Below are 13,288 nucleotides of genomic sequence, written 5' to 3'. Positions count from 1 at the left end.
AACACCAAACTTCCTCTGTTGGCTCCCTCCTCGAGTGTCAGCATAGCCAAGATTTCTAGTGCTTGAAACACTTTCCCAGGTCTACTAAAACTTTGCTCCAAACTACACATTGGAACCTTCAACATGCACACCCGATGTCAAATCGGCCAGCACCCATCCTTGGCTGAAATCGTAGAATCTCGTACCATTGGCATATACTGTGTCTCCGAAACACGCATACAAGATCCTAGTGTCGCCATTCACTTTGCCTCACCTCCACAAAACGGAGAGTCAACGAGATACACCCTCCGTGTATCTGGTGACCCGACAGCTAGTTCTGGTGGACTAGCAAGTGTAGGCATAGCACTATGTACGAGGATAAAACAACCACTATTAGAGTGGATCTCCGTTAACAGTCGCCTTTGTGTTGCTTCGCTAAATGGTTCCGCAAGAACACGGAAGGATAGGGACACACGTCGTCGACTTTTCGCCGTTTCTGCCTACGCTCCCACTGACCGCACTCAAGAATGAAGTGAAGGACGATTCTTGCAGGAAGCTTTCTGAACGTCGTCAGAAAGCTAAACGCTCGAACATAGTACTTCTAGCAGATGACTTTAATACTCAAGTAGGTTGGTTAAACCAAGCAGAAAGACATTTAGGCGGGTATTCTGGTATTCCAGATCAGAGAACAGATAATGTTGGCCGTCTGTTGCAACTGTGTTTAAACAGTCATTTATTTCTAACAAGCACTGATTTTATGCATAAGGAGACATCGCCTAACATAGCGACCCTCTGCACCAAACCAACGACGGACCCAAACAGACCATATTGCCACCAGCCATCTTTGGAGAGGCTTGACAGGAGACTGCCGATCGCTCTAGACTACATGTTTAGATTCTGATCATGCTCTAATACCAGCGTCACTGGACGCAGAAAAACCCCATTAAGAAGACCCATTAGAGTTGAACAGAGTGGCTGAAAGTAGATTCCAGAAACAACTGAGGTCACACTTAGGTAGTCCTGAAAACGAGGCTGACCCAGATGTTGCTTGGAAAGATATTCAAACAGTTGTGGAAACAGCAGTGTCATCTGTTAGTGATTTAAACCAAAGAGTAATGAAAAATCAATGGACTTCTTCTAAGACTACTGCACTGGTGGATTCTCGTAAACTCATCCCGTCTGGATCGGGGAAGAGTAGCTGGCTCAGATGGATTGACTCCAGAGGTCTTTAGGGATGGTGGTCCAATTTAAGCTGTTAGGTTGACTAATATTTAGCTAAAATCTGGGAGTTGGACGTAACCCCATCTAACTGGTCACAATCACTGATTATCCCAATATATAAGGAGGGGTGAAAATCATCCCGTGATAACCACAGAGGGATTATTTTGACTAATATAGCATCTAAAATACTATCCTCAATAATTATCAGTTGTCTAACAAAGACTCGTGAACTAACTGCAAACACGAGAAAATCAGGCTGGCTTCAAACCTAGTTGTGGCTGTATCGACCATATATTCACCATTCGTCAGGTTCTAGAACATAGATATACTTATCGGGGTTCGATAATGGTGATCTTTTTCGACTTAAAAGCAGTATTTGACTCGGTAGACCGCGAGATTCAGTGGCAGTGTCTGTCGTTGAACACCACCAGTCCAATGAGAGCTTATGGCGAACTGTCATCTGATTTTGCAACCTCAAATGGTGCCCGTCAAGGCTGTCCACTATCTCCATTTTTGTTAAACCTTATCATAGACCTACTGATGGAAATAACACTTTCGTCGACTAAATTTTCGAGCATTGATCTCCTACCATGAGGTTCATTTATCGACTTAGAATACGCAGAAGATATCGCCCTATTTGATGAAGACACGGATACATGGTTGGTGTCCTCGTGACCATAGTAACCAATGGTTGTAGACTCTGGGTGACATGGCTCAGAATCGATCCCAATGATGTAGGTGTACACACTTTCTGTCTTCCCACAAACTGTGTGACTAAAATTGCTTTATATCTTTCTTTCTACGAACCAATTCTTTCTTCCTGTTCTGTATACTTTAATGCAATGTTTTTTCGATATATTACCACTACTGAAGTAACTATGATGTCTTGTGATCATTTACGATGTTATTCTCTGCAATAAAGCAGTACCCGGCTTCCTTAGTTTATCCATCAATATTAGAAAGTATTTTTGATGTAGTTTCCTGTTGATGAGGTATAAATTGCAAGAACTCATCTGTAGTGAAATTTAATACTCTGAAACATGACCCCACTACGAAAGCCCATTTATGTCATTTGGGCTTAAATGTGATGCTATTTCTCCATAACCGTAACACTTTTACCAAGTTCCAAAGGCTAATAACCCTGTTACCAGACTACAAAGAGCTTCAATTATGCCTTGAACTCCCGCTCACTACTGATAAACGTTATTATGGATCGACTGATATCTAGACGGAACAAGAACATAACGAACCCCATTGTTATTGATATGAATATAACTAAATTACAGAACACACTGTTTATCCTCACCCATTATTCACTGATTAACGATCAAGGCCTTATGCTCCTAACACTCACTTTCAGTTTCCGAATCTCTCTAGTGGTTAAATATGCATCATTTTTCCTAAATGTCATGTCTTTTTTTTCTATTCCAAGTAGATGGATAACTCACAAAACTTATGGATGCTGGTCATCGAAGGCCGTTCATAAGAAGCTCAAAATGTCCTAAATTATTATGAGCTGTTCAGTGTTTTATTTGTCTTACCGTGAAATTTTACAATTTTATACTGTTTCGTTCCCTTTGATTTGCTAATAGTCCTTAGCACCTCTAAACCACATATAATCTAACCTGCTTTTTAGACTTTTACCACTAGTTATCTTCATAGCAGTGTGGTATACTAAATGGATGTCTGACCCATAATATAAATGCTTTAACCATCAGATTCGCTTGTAACATGGAACTAGTGGAGACAGAATATTCCAAATATGGGCTTTGGTTAAAACAGTATCCATACTTACCAAAAACGTAGGAGAGCCTAACATCACAAAAGGAGGGAGGGTGGCGTTACTGACCAGCAAAAATAACGGTGAGGAGATAACTTCAATCCACTGATGTCTGTAGGGCAGAACATTTTATTTAATTACGGCTCCTAATGGTGTAGTGGAATGTCACGAACCAGTGGTATTGATGCTGATTTATCATGCAAAATACATCATTAAATCGTGTTTAGAACACTGAGTTGGTTTCACTTCCTACTGAGTAATCCTAATACAAGCAAACTGGGCGGTTCGCTAAAAACGAAGCCTACTCAAGACCCCATAAAATCTATAAAACAAACAGCTTCGACGAAAAAAGGGAGACGGCCATTTGTGTATCAGAATACTGTTTTATGCACTATATTTTATAAATACTCATAAATCCGCACTCTCAGCTTCTTTCTGAACCACCTTCTTTTATACAGTTCTTTACCTACTTATAACTTGTTTACACTTATTTCTTTAACATACTAGAATGCTCTTGCTTAATAAGTACCTTAATAAAATAAAATTAGACTGAGTAGTCATACTTTAACTATTCCTTCGTGAACATTGTCTGCTCTGCTTCTCGTCCTTTATAGTCCTAAACCCTTTTTCAGCCCCCTTGAGATATGCCACTGAAAACAGATATGGAACGTATGACTTCGTCCTGCACCGCCATCAAAGCCTCAGATATTCCAGAAGGATATAAGGTTGCGATTTCTAGGAGCCCCCAACTTCTCATGTATCTATTGTTGACCATCAGTTGCACGTTGTAACGCAACCTTCATAAAGCGCGCGAATTGTAATACTGGCAATACGATTCTTACTAAAACCATCTAAATTCATATGTTATAAAATGTCAACCCAGCTGAGTAATTTACTACAGTGAAAATTGTACCATATGTAACAATTCGATCTTGCCTGAAAACTGGCATGCCTCATGTAACAAACCGTTATTTGAGAATAAATTATTATTATGACATTTTCGATATCTTAATTTTTCCAACAAAATTTAGAAGGAAACTATTTTGACTCTAGAAAAAATGTATAGATGTTTCTGCAACTATAATTTCGAAACAGAGTGGGAATAAACAGCATTATATGTATCCCACACAGAATCTAAATTAAATCATTTTATATTAAATAAATAGTCATAAAACCACGGATAAAAAGTAAATAATTTGCACTTACTAAAACCTGAAAATTAAGCAGAGTATATTCTGCGCGAAGAAGTATGAATTATTATGTATATAGTGGTAAGGCACCAGCCGGTCACTGTCTCTTAACAAAGCTATGATGACACGTTAATGAAGTGTTGAGCTAAAGTCCTCGGACGAAAATCTATAAAACTATGCATCGCAATGCAAAGTGAGATTGGATAGCACAATCAAAAGTTCAGGCTGCTGCTAAAACTGGTACTGAAGTTATGAACAGCTTAAAGAACCCTCAATAAGCGCTTATTTAGAATTTCATTCTTGCCAGGACTAAGGCCAATGAAGGTTGTTCCACTTTGAACAAAAGTTAGCGGTATACCCTATGATGCAGCCCATTCTTATAGATTGTCGATGCATTCTTGAGTTATTGCTGAAATATGGCACTTTTTGGTGGAAGATTAAAATAAATAAACCACTGTCAGACCATCAGCTAAGGGGAAAGATATACCATATCGAAGGAGTTAGCAAGTCAAAATACATGTGTGTTAAGAAGTATCGAAAACATGACAAAATATCCAGCAAAATAGTTAAACTCACCTGGATTATTCTTGGGATTTAGATCATCATATAAATTTGACATATATAAAATTAGTTATGACAAGTAGTAATGATTTGAAAGCAATCAGTTCCTGGATGTATGTGACGCTACTTTATCACTTGGTTGATTCAGTAAAAAATTCGGGAGTCTAGATAACTACTTGGCTTTCACAGTATTGTAGCGTGTCGTCGAGTTGAGATTAACTATGAACACCGCTACCAAGAAACACGTGCCAGATAAATCAGAAGGCGTAAGAAGCTCGTTCCAAATGACTCCATAAAATCCCCGAGAAGCCAAATATCAGAAGGCAATTAATGGACCAAGTCGAGTTATATTTGCTGGCGATCTCGTGGCATCGAAAGGATACCGAGATCGTGCCAGGATACAAGCTTGGTTACAGAAGGTAACCGAATTCGCGCGAAGTTACAATCGAAGTGTAAGTATAAGAATGGAAGCACAAAATAGCTGTCATTAGCACAGTCAAACAAAAGCACATTAAAACAAACACTGGTACAGTTAGTTATGATAGTAATTGTTTTTTATCAAACCAGTCGTGTTCTCCTGATAAATGTGAGTCACTACAGGAGCCCCCGCTAGAAAGGGTTTACACTTTCGATAAATAGCGGTTTAAATCGTGGGACTGATCGGCTGACGAGCGATTGTAGGACGGAAGAATTGGCGAACAGGAAAGCGATCGTTGATCGTCGAGTTGCCAACGAAGTCCGTTTTCGGAGAACGGTACCAGGAGCGATGTGCTGTATTTGTTGCTTGAGTTGGCATGCTACACGAGAGTGGTTTGTATCCAGAATCTGAAGATTGCGTTCGTATGGAATGCGGACCAGAAACGTTGCAGACGTAGGACGAAACCACGTTGAGCCAAAAGACCAGAAGCGACCGTAACGACCAAGTTCAAGACCAAGCGTATGCCAAGCATTCGAAACCAATATATCGACTGAGTACGTTGACAAGAGCGTGGGTGATCAGGCCAGCTTTCGCCAAAGTTGACTGAAGTCGACGGAACCAAACGGAGATGGTCGAAGGCGTGGGCTCAGGAAACAAAAAGAAAATCAAAAAAGAGAAGAGTATAGCATGCGTGTAGTATAGGAATAATCCTACACCGTATCGGTTGTTGACTGTGCGACTAGTCACGGAAGCGTACGGGCAACCGTACTCGGCGACCGGAACGTGAGACGGCAGTCTCGTTCGTATCTCGTGAGCCTGTAATCTCATCCGAGGTCGGAGGCGGCGTGGTCTGCTGATCTGGACGTGAGACTATCGTCTCGTCCATAGACGGTGCAGATGACGCGTGCTGTTGACCGGGACGTGAGAATGAGGTCTCAGATGTATCTAGCGTGGGACCTGAAGAAGATTTAAGGATCCCGCTAGTAGGTTTGATAGGTCTAGCATTGAATCTCAGGTTACCAGATAGGGCACTGTCATCGACGTGTGCTGGTTTGAGACGATCAACGCTGACGATCTCGACGCGTCCATATCGATCAACCTTGAAGGCCTTTTCGTGACGAGCGATCACGTGAAAGGGGCCTTCGTAAGGTTGTTGCCAAGGTTTGCGTACCGAATCTACTCGTACAAAAACATGTGGACAGGTAGATAACTCTCGAGGGGGAGCGACCTGTCGATGTTGTATTCGAGTTGACACCGGAGACAGCGTTCACATAAATGCAGACAGTCGACGGACGTTGTCTGATTTACCGAAATTAGGTCTGCTCCGTGGTGTGAAGAATTCTCCGGGCAGACGCAATGTCGTGCCGTATACAAGTTCAAGGGCGGAACATTGGATATCTGCCTTTAAGTTCGTTCTCACCCCTAAAAGAACGAGCGGTAAGGTTTCGTGCCAGTTGCCGTTTTCGTGTGCTCGTAGAACACTTTTAAGTTGGCAGTGAAACCGTTCAACTTAACCATTTGGTGCTGAGTGGTAGACGGATATGCTTATGCGTATGCATTCCGTACCAAGCAGCCGGGTCAGCGAGGAGAATCGTTAATAGGGTAACATTTCTCGAATAAAGCGTGGAATTCATCATCACGCGAATAAAAAGTGACAAGGATTCGGTACACATACGTGTGAGTCTATTATATTAATACTATTCTTATCGTTATCCGTCATGTCGCGTATATTATATATTAAAAAATATGAAAATATACGACAAACGTGGATAGATAAATCATAGACTCACCGAATTGGCTTCTTTGGAAGATTTGATCAGAAGTTGAGGCGTGTTCCAAAATACGGGTCACCAATTGTCGCGTGTCCCAAACTTTGGGATCACCAATTGTAGCGTGGCGTCGAGTTGAGATTAACTATGAACACCGCTACCAAGAAACACGTGCCAGATAAATCAGAAGGCGTAAGAAGCTCGTTCCAAATGACTCCATAAAATCCCCGAGAAGCCAAATATCAGAAGGCAATTAATGGACCAAGTCGAGTTATATTTGCTGGCGATCTCGTGGCATCGAAAGGATACCGAGATCGTGCCAGGATACAAGCTTGGTTACAGAAGGTAACCGAATTCGCGCGAAGTTACAATCGAAGTGTAAGTATAAGAATGGAAGCACAAAATAGCTGTCATTAGCACAGTCAAACAAAAGCACATTAAAACAAGCACTGGTACAGTTGGTTATAATAATAATTGTTTTTATTAAACCAGTCGTGTTCTCGTGATAAATGTGAGTCACTACAGTATAAACAGTCTGAAATTAGATTGCAATTGGCGAAACTTTATAGCTCAAACTCACCGTAAGTTTCTGGAATATCGTCTTCGTTGGTTATCAACGGAACTCAGAAACTGGAAACATAGCAGGAAGTGGTCGAAAGAAAAATGATTACGGGATAGTCCAGAGTTTGAAATGGAGTGAAATGTTGTGTGATGAAACAAGACGAAGAATTAGATGCACATAACGTTTTAGTCCTTGTTTACATTGCTAGCCAATGTGCATTTACTTAAATTAAGGGCCACGTTTGCTAGTGCTTGATGTTTTTACAGGTTTATTTCACCGAAAAATATAGATGCTACTAAAGCTTGCTAAAGAACCATCATGAGTAACAATAAATATAGATGACCAGTCATTAGTATCAATTAAACTAGTAAGCACATTAATAGCCAATATTACACTACAATAATACGCGTTAGCATTGTTCAACGAACTCATCGTATGGTAGCAACCCCATTTAGGCTGGAGATGGAACAACATATCTAATATGAATACGAGGTATAGTCTGCACAAGAATGATCAGGCCTGCAAAGCCAAGTCATGCAATTCAATGAATTTGAATTAATTGAATTTACTCTTCCCGCCCTCTCCATCGCCGGGGCGCAAGAAACACTACCGTGACTTACTGGCGTAGATAGAGTACGATTAAGTTAAGTGTGGATACCAAAATAACCGGAATATATGCAGAAATACCATAGCTAGGTGTCGCACTGCATATGAAAGACAGTTGGCATACGATAGCCGTACCTACACAAAACTATTTTCTTCGTACATGAAACGAAGAACAGTACGCAGTGATTGAGATTTTCCTCCTCAGATATAGTAGATGAATTATATCTATTAAGACATCAGATCCTGATGGTTTTTATTTACGACTGCTGCCATCACTCTAGACAAAGCTGAGACTTTATCAGTCTATTCAGGTGAAGTCTAACTCATGGGAATTGTTGACAACATTTGTTAAAACCACACCACTGACGTTCCAGTTATTGGACCTGTACATGTGAGTGAAGGAGCTGTTGTTCAAATGATGAACAACGTCTAATCTATTAGGACATCTGGTCCTGACGGGTCATATATACGACTGCTGTCAACACTCGTAGACACTATATGAGCATCACTAAAGGCAATGTTCAGCATGTACCTTTCCCACACTCAACAACCTATGGGTTACAAAGATACTTTGGCTAATCCGATATTTAAATATAGGCAGTGACGGGTCGCGTCTAATTACCGACAACCCAGTCTAACTAGAACAGTAGTTACTTGTAAAAATAACTGGGCCCAGGTTGCTAGGCCACACCGAGTTATACAGTCTGCCATCTCTCGAGGAACATAAGCATTCATGATCAACTAACTTACTCATTGCGACAGGAGATTGGACAGTAGTCTGAGATAATGTCATACTTTTTTATATGATGTTCGTAAACTTCAGCAAAGCACTTGATAACGTTTCCCACTCTAGGCTTGTGCAGAAGATTTTGTGCCGTACAGCAATGAATAAGGAACTCCCTCCATGGCTAGAGACCGAGAGTAGGGGTAAATGCGACAGTGTCGGAGTGGGATCAAGCTAAAAGTCAAATACCCCAAATGGACCATCTTAGGTTCACTAGTTTTTCTTCTGTCGAATTATGGTATATTTCGTTATTTATAGCATAAACTCACCATATGCTTCTGAAGTATTATCACTGTCGTTTGGCGATGAAACTCGAAAATTGGAAATTAAGCAGGAAGTGGTCTGAAGAAAAGATATTACAGGATAGCCTATAGTTTAAAAGAGATTGAAACGTTAGGTATAGAATATGAAGAATTAGGTCCAGATAACCATTCAGTCACTGCTTATGTTGCTATTCAATGTATATTTACGTCATTTACGGGTCATATTCACCACAGCTTGAGGTTTTAACAAGTTTATTTCGCTGAAGCGTGTAAATGCTACTACAACTTGTTAGGGAACGATCGTAAATAATAATTAATGTAGATGACCAGTTATTAGTATCGATTGGGCTAGTAAGCAGCGAGTAATAGTCAATGTAACATTACGATAATGCGTCTAAGCATTAATCAGAGGACTAATAGAATAATGCGTTAAAATGAGTAAAAATCGATCGATCGAGTGGAACTAAGGGTTAATAAAAGGCTGCGTTTCTCTAGCCGAGTTCACCAATGTTGAATTATGGTCTACTTCGTTATTAGTACTGCTAAAATAATAGGCCTAATTTCAAAATTGCAGATTTGTTATGGTGAGACTACCTAAGTTGTGTGATCTTACGTGGAAGCCACACAAATGTTTACACTGACCCTTCGTACCACGACAACCAGCAATGTGATGTTTAGCACTCAGGGAGAACACCATTTGACTGAGGATAGAATAATGTGTTTGATGTGAATAAAGGCAAGCTATACAGAATGAGCGAGTCTGTGAGACTGAGCAAGTCTTTGAGACTAAACCATGCCTAGCGATTGAATGAATGTTCCCGAATTCACCACTATCCGCTTTCTCCCTCTGATAAATGCTGAATATATATTTTCCCATTTATTATATGTTCAGCTTTGAAGATTGGGTAGATAAGTCCAAAACCAATACAAGCGCAGTTCGTTAATAAACCAAACACACTACATATTATTACCACATTGGAAGACAAAGCAATAACAGTGAAAGAAAGCTGAAACAGAAGGAAATATGAGAAAAAACTACATGACACAGCGGAGAAACTGACAAGGAAATATGGCAAACTAGAGAGATAGGTCAGGGACAAATAAGACAAGCCAATCACTGACATTCAAGAACAGAGCACCATGTGGGTAGAACCCTTTGGGGAAATATTGAATAGGCCAGCTCCACTGAATCCAATAGCATCGAAGCAGCACACGCACTTTCCTATAAATATCATTCCACCAACGATAGAAGAAATCAGACAAACCAAGAGTGGGAATGCAGATAGACCTGACAATATATCAGCTGAAGCTCTGAAGTCAGGTATAGAAGTAAGACATCAAGAGGATGAATAGCAACTGGACAGATTGCCCAGGACAGAGTTGAATGGAGTATGCTGGTAGGCAGCCTATGCTCTTACATGAGGTGCAACAGGCGTTACTAATTAGGTTTTACTGGTTTTGCGAGTTGTATGTTTAATACTAGTAGCTGGACGGTATAGACGGTGCTCCGAGTTACAGTATAGATCAAAGTATTCAGTCTATGTTATTTGTGATATGTCGCCAATCCTTCTATGAACCGCGAACCTATTTTTAATGCGCTTCCACATTTCGTAATTGAGTTTCCCTCAATGAAAATTTGTTTTTACTTTGGAGTTTGATAGTACAGACATCGAAGAATGCAGTGTTCACATTACAACTCTATGATCTTTAGTAGAAATTTCATATCTGACGTTTATCCAACGTGGGTTTGAGTTGATTTCAAGTGATATATCATGTAAGTTTTTTCCACCAGTCTGTTTTGGGACATATTGAACCCATTCATGAAGTTTTATTGCTTCAACCCACTTGTTGAATCATTGCGATACTGAGGGCGGGTTCTGTCTGATATTTTTTAGTTGAAATTCCCTCAACCGATCTTAGATATGTGTGATTATCAGGAAACCATTAAAAACGTGTTTGTTTATAACTGGTCGAAGCCAGAGTCTCCATGAAGTAGTCATTATGAATATTTCACCAGTCTACATTTCATAAATCCTCAATTAATAGTAATCCACTTAGAATAATATATGACATGAAGACATTTTAAGTTTTGTCACCTAAATGTTCAAACGAAAAAAGTGCATTTTATGTTCAAAGCAAGTGTCGAAAAAGAAAAAAAATTATTGGATTGTGGTAGACCAGAATATATCAATTCCAAAAATGATGACAAAGTTATTATGAAAAAAAATAATGTATTCATATACCAAACATAAATTATGCACACAAGAATATACAGGACGTCACTTAAATTGTCAGAAATCGGCATGTCCGAGTTTCCGTTGGTCTTGTAATCCTCAATTATAAGTAGTTACAATTTCAACTATAATTATTATAACATGAGATTTATATCCAGATAAAGCATGTAATGAGGATATCGCTGTGATCTGTAAACATAGAAAGCAAATATATAAGAGTTCTGTTATCGTGACGGCAGATAATTAAGAACAAGTAACATACGTGTGCAGCAGTGTGTTTGTGAGCGATAATCACTGAGTCATGTTGTGGGGTATTCAAATACGGAAAAGAAGGTCGAAGTTCATTTTCCTAAAGGGCAATTTTACAGTCGATGATAGTAATTGTACAAATTCTTAGAATTAACGAAAGAAACACAAATAAGAGCAAGAACTGATCACAAGACAAGTCTATTTTAATTAGTTTCACTGGATTATGAATCAAAAGAAGACGTTAACGGTTTACGGTTACCGAGTAAAGCGAATTCTCGAACTTTAACAGCGTCAAATATAGAGGTTAATACAACACATAGCCAAGAGTTCCATAAAGCAAGTGCATTTATCCCTATTCAGCACTTTTAAACTATTTCGATAAGAATTTTACCCAAAACGGACGAAATTTCCCCCAAAATAGAGAAATCGGGTTTACTGACCACTAGAGGTTAACGACTGGGTAGTCCTATACAAACCAATCGTGTCACTCTTGAGAAGAATGATTTCATAGAAAGCAGTATATTTGGAGGCAAATATATTGCTAGGGTTACTGTGGATCAACATAAAAACCTCCCAATTCTAATTAGCGAATTCACGAGAGCAATTGTGGCAGATAAAGTATATTAACATCACAGGAGGCTGACGAGTAGCTAAAAGTTTTTTGATACTAAGGAGACAGTACAAATAAGTCAAATGACTTGTGTTAACTTGTCAGATAGAAGTTTTATTTGTTTTGTTACTCCTGATTAGCGTACGTTGAGCGCGGGAGGGATTTCGGATGGGATCCCAATGAGGTATTACATTGCGTCAGGCGTCGTCAACCCTTTCACAAGCCTGAAAAACCTCAATGTTTTAGAATATTGCAATAAGTTGTAGCCTTGTGTAAATCCTTGAGGATTATGTTAAGTTGGACGTATACGGGTGTAAATACAAGTATCGAGGGGGCAGGAGGTCAGAATTGTATTAATTATATTACAACAAAAAGAAGGTTCTTCGAATCTACATGTGTCTGCATAACATTCTTATACACTCTCTATTGGTCGTATTTAAAATTTAGTGTTGGAAATCCTCGTCATTCTAATGAACAAACAAAGCTCAGACAGATACTTCTTGTATTGCACACGTTTGTATTTGGGATTGAAATAGGCTTCAAGCTAGCCACTAGCACGCTTATTTGGATCTTAAATCCGTGTCACATTATAACCATACTACAGGTAATTCGCTTTGAGTTGCTTCATCTTTTTGCGCTATTCATTCTATTTTTGCGAACGAGAAGTTTTATCATGAAAAATCTGTTAAAAATCGTTCCAGCGTCAATAAAATGGATTATTATGAGTGTCCACTGCTTTTTTATTGTCATTACCGAGTGTTTAGATTTCTCGGCACTAGCCCTTGTTTACTCATTTTCTCCACGAGTTATTTGTCAAATGAAGTTGAATGATGTCATAATGATATGTATTTGTACATCAAGAATATGGTTGATTCGTGCTCTGCTTAAGGTCGCTCACCAAACAAGGGACTTGGAACAATACGATGGTTGGGGAAACTTAGTCGAAAACGGGTTTATGATGGGACGTATTATGACTCTCTAGGTTACTGGTAACATTAAAGTATGCCTTCAGTATCTTAAGTATGATCAAACTACAAGGTTTTCAAAATATAGTCGAGCAAG

The 13,288-nt window shown here is 39.4% G+C and overlaps 1 protein-coding gene across 1 annotated transcript in view; it reads left to right on the top strand.

Annotated features, from left to right (window-relative positions):
* The first annotated feature begins 12,366 nt into the window (after window positions 1-12,366).
* The window catches only part of BUB3_8 (mitotic spindle checkpoint protein Bub3), a 28,723-nt gene continuing 27,801 nt past the window's right edge, over window positions 12,367-13,288 (top strand). The window contains exon 1 of the mRNA XM_051218186.1: window positions 12,367-12,830. The gene's annotated coding sequence lies outside the window, so the exon portion shown is untranslated. The remainder of the gene's footprint in view (window positions 12,831-13,288) is intronic.

The sequence above is a fragment of the Schistosoma haematobium genome, chromosome 1 (assembly GCF_000699445.3).
Source record: "Schistosoma haematobium chromosome 1, whole genome shotgun sequence".
NCBI classification, from domain to species: domain Eukaryota; kingdom Metazoa; phylum Platyhelminthes; class Trematoda; order Strigeidida; family Schistosomatidae; genus Schistosoma; species Schistosoma haematobium.
The sequence above is the reverse complement of the archived record's forward strand: the minus strand, read 5'-3'. Positions and strand labels throughout refer to the sequence as shown.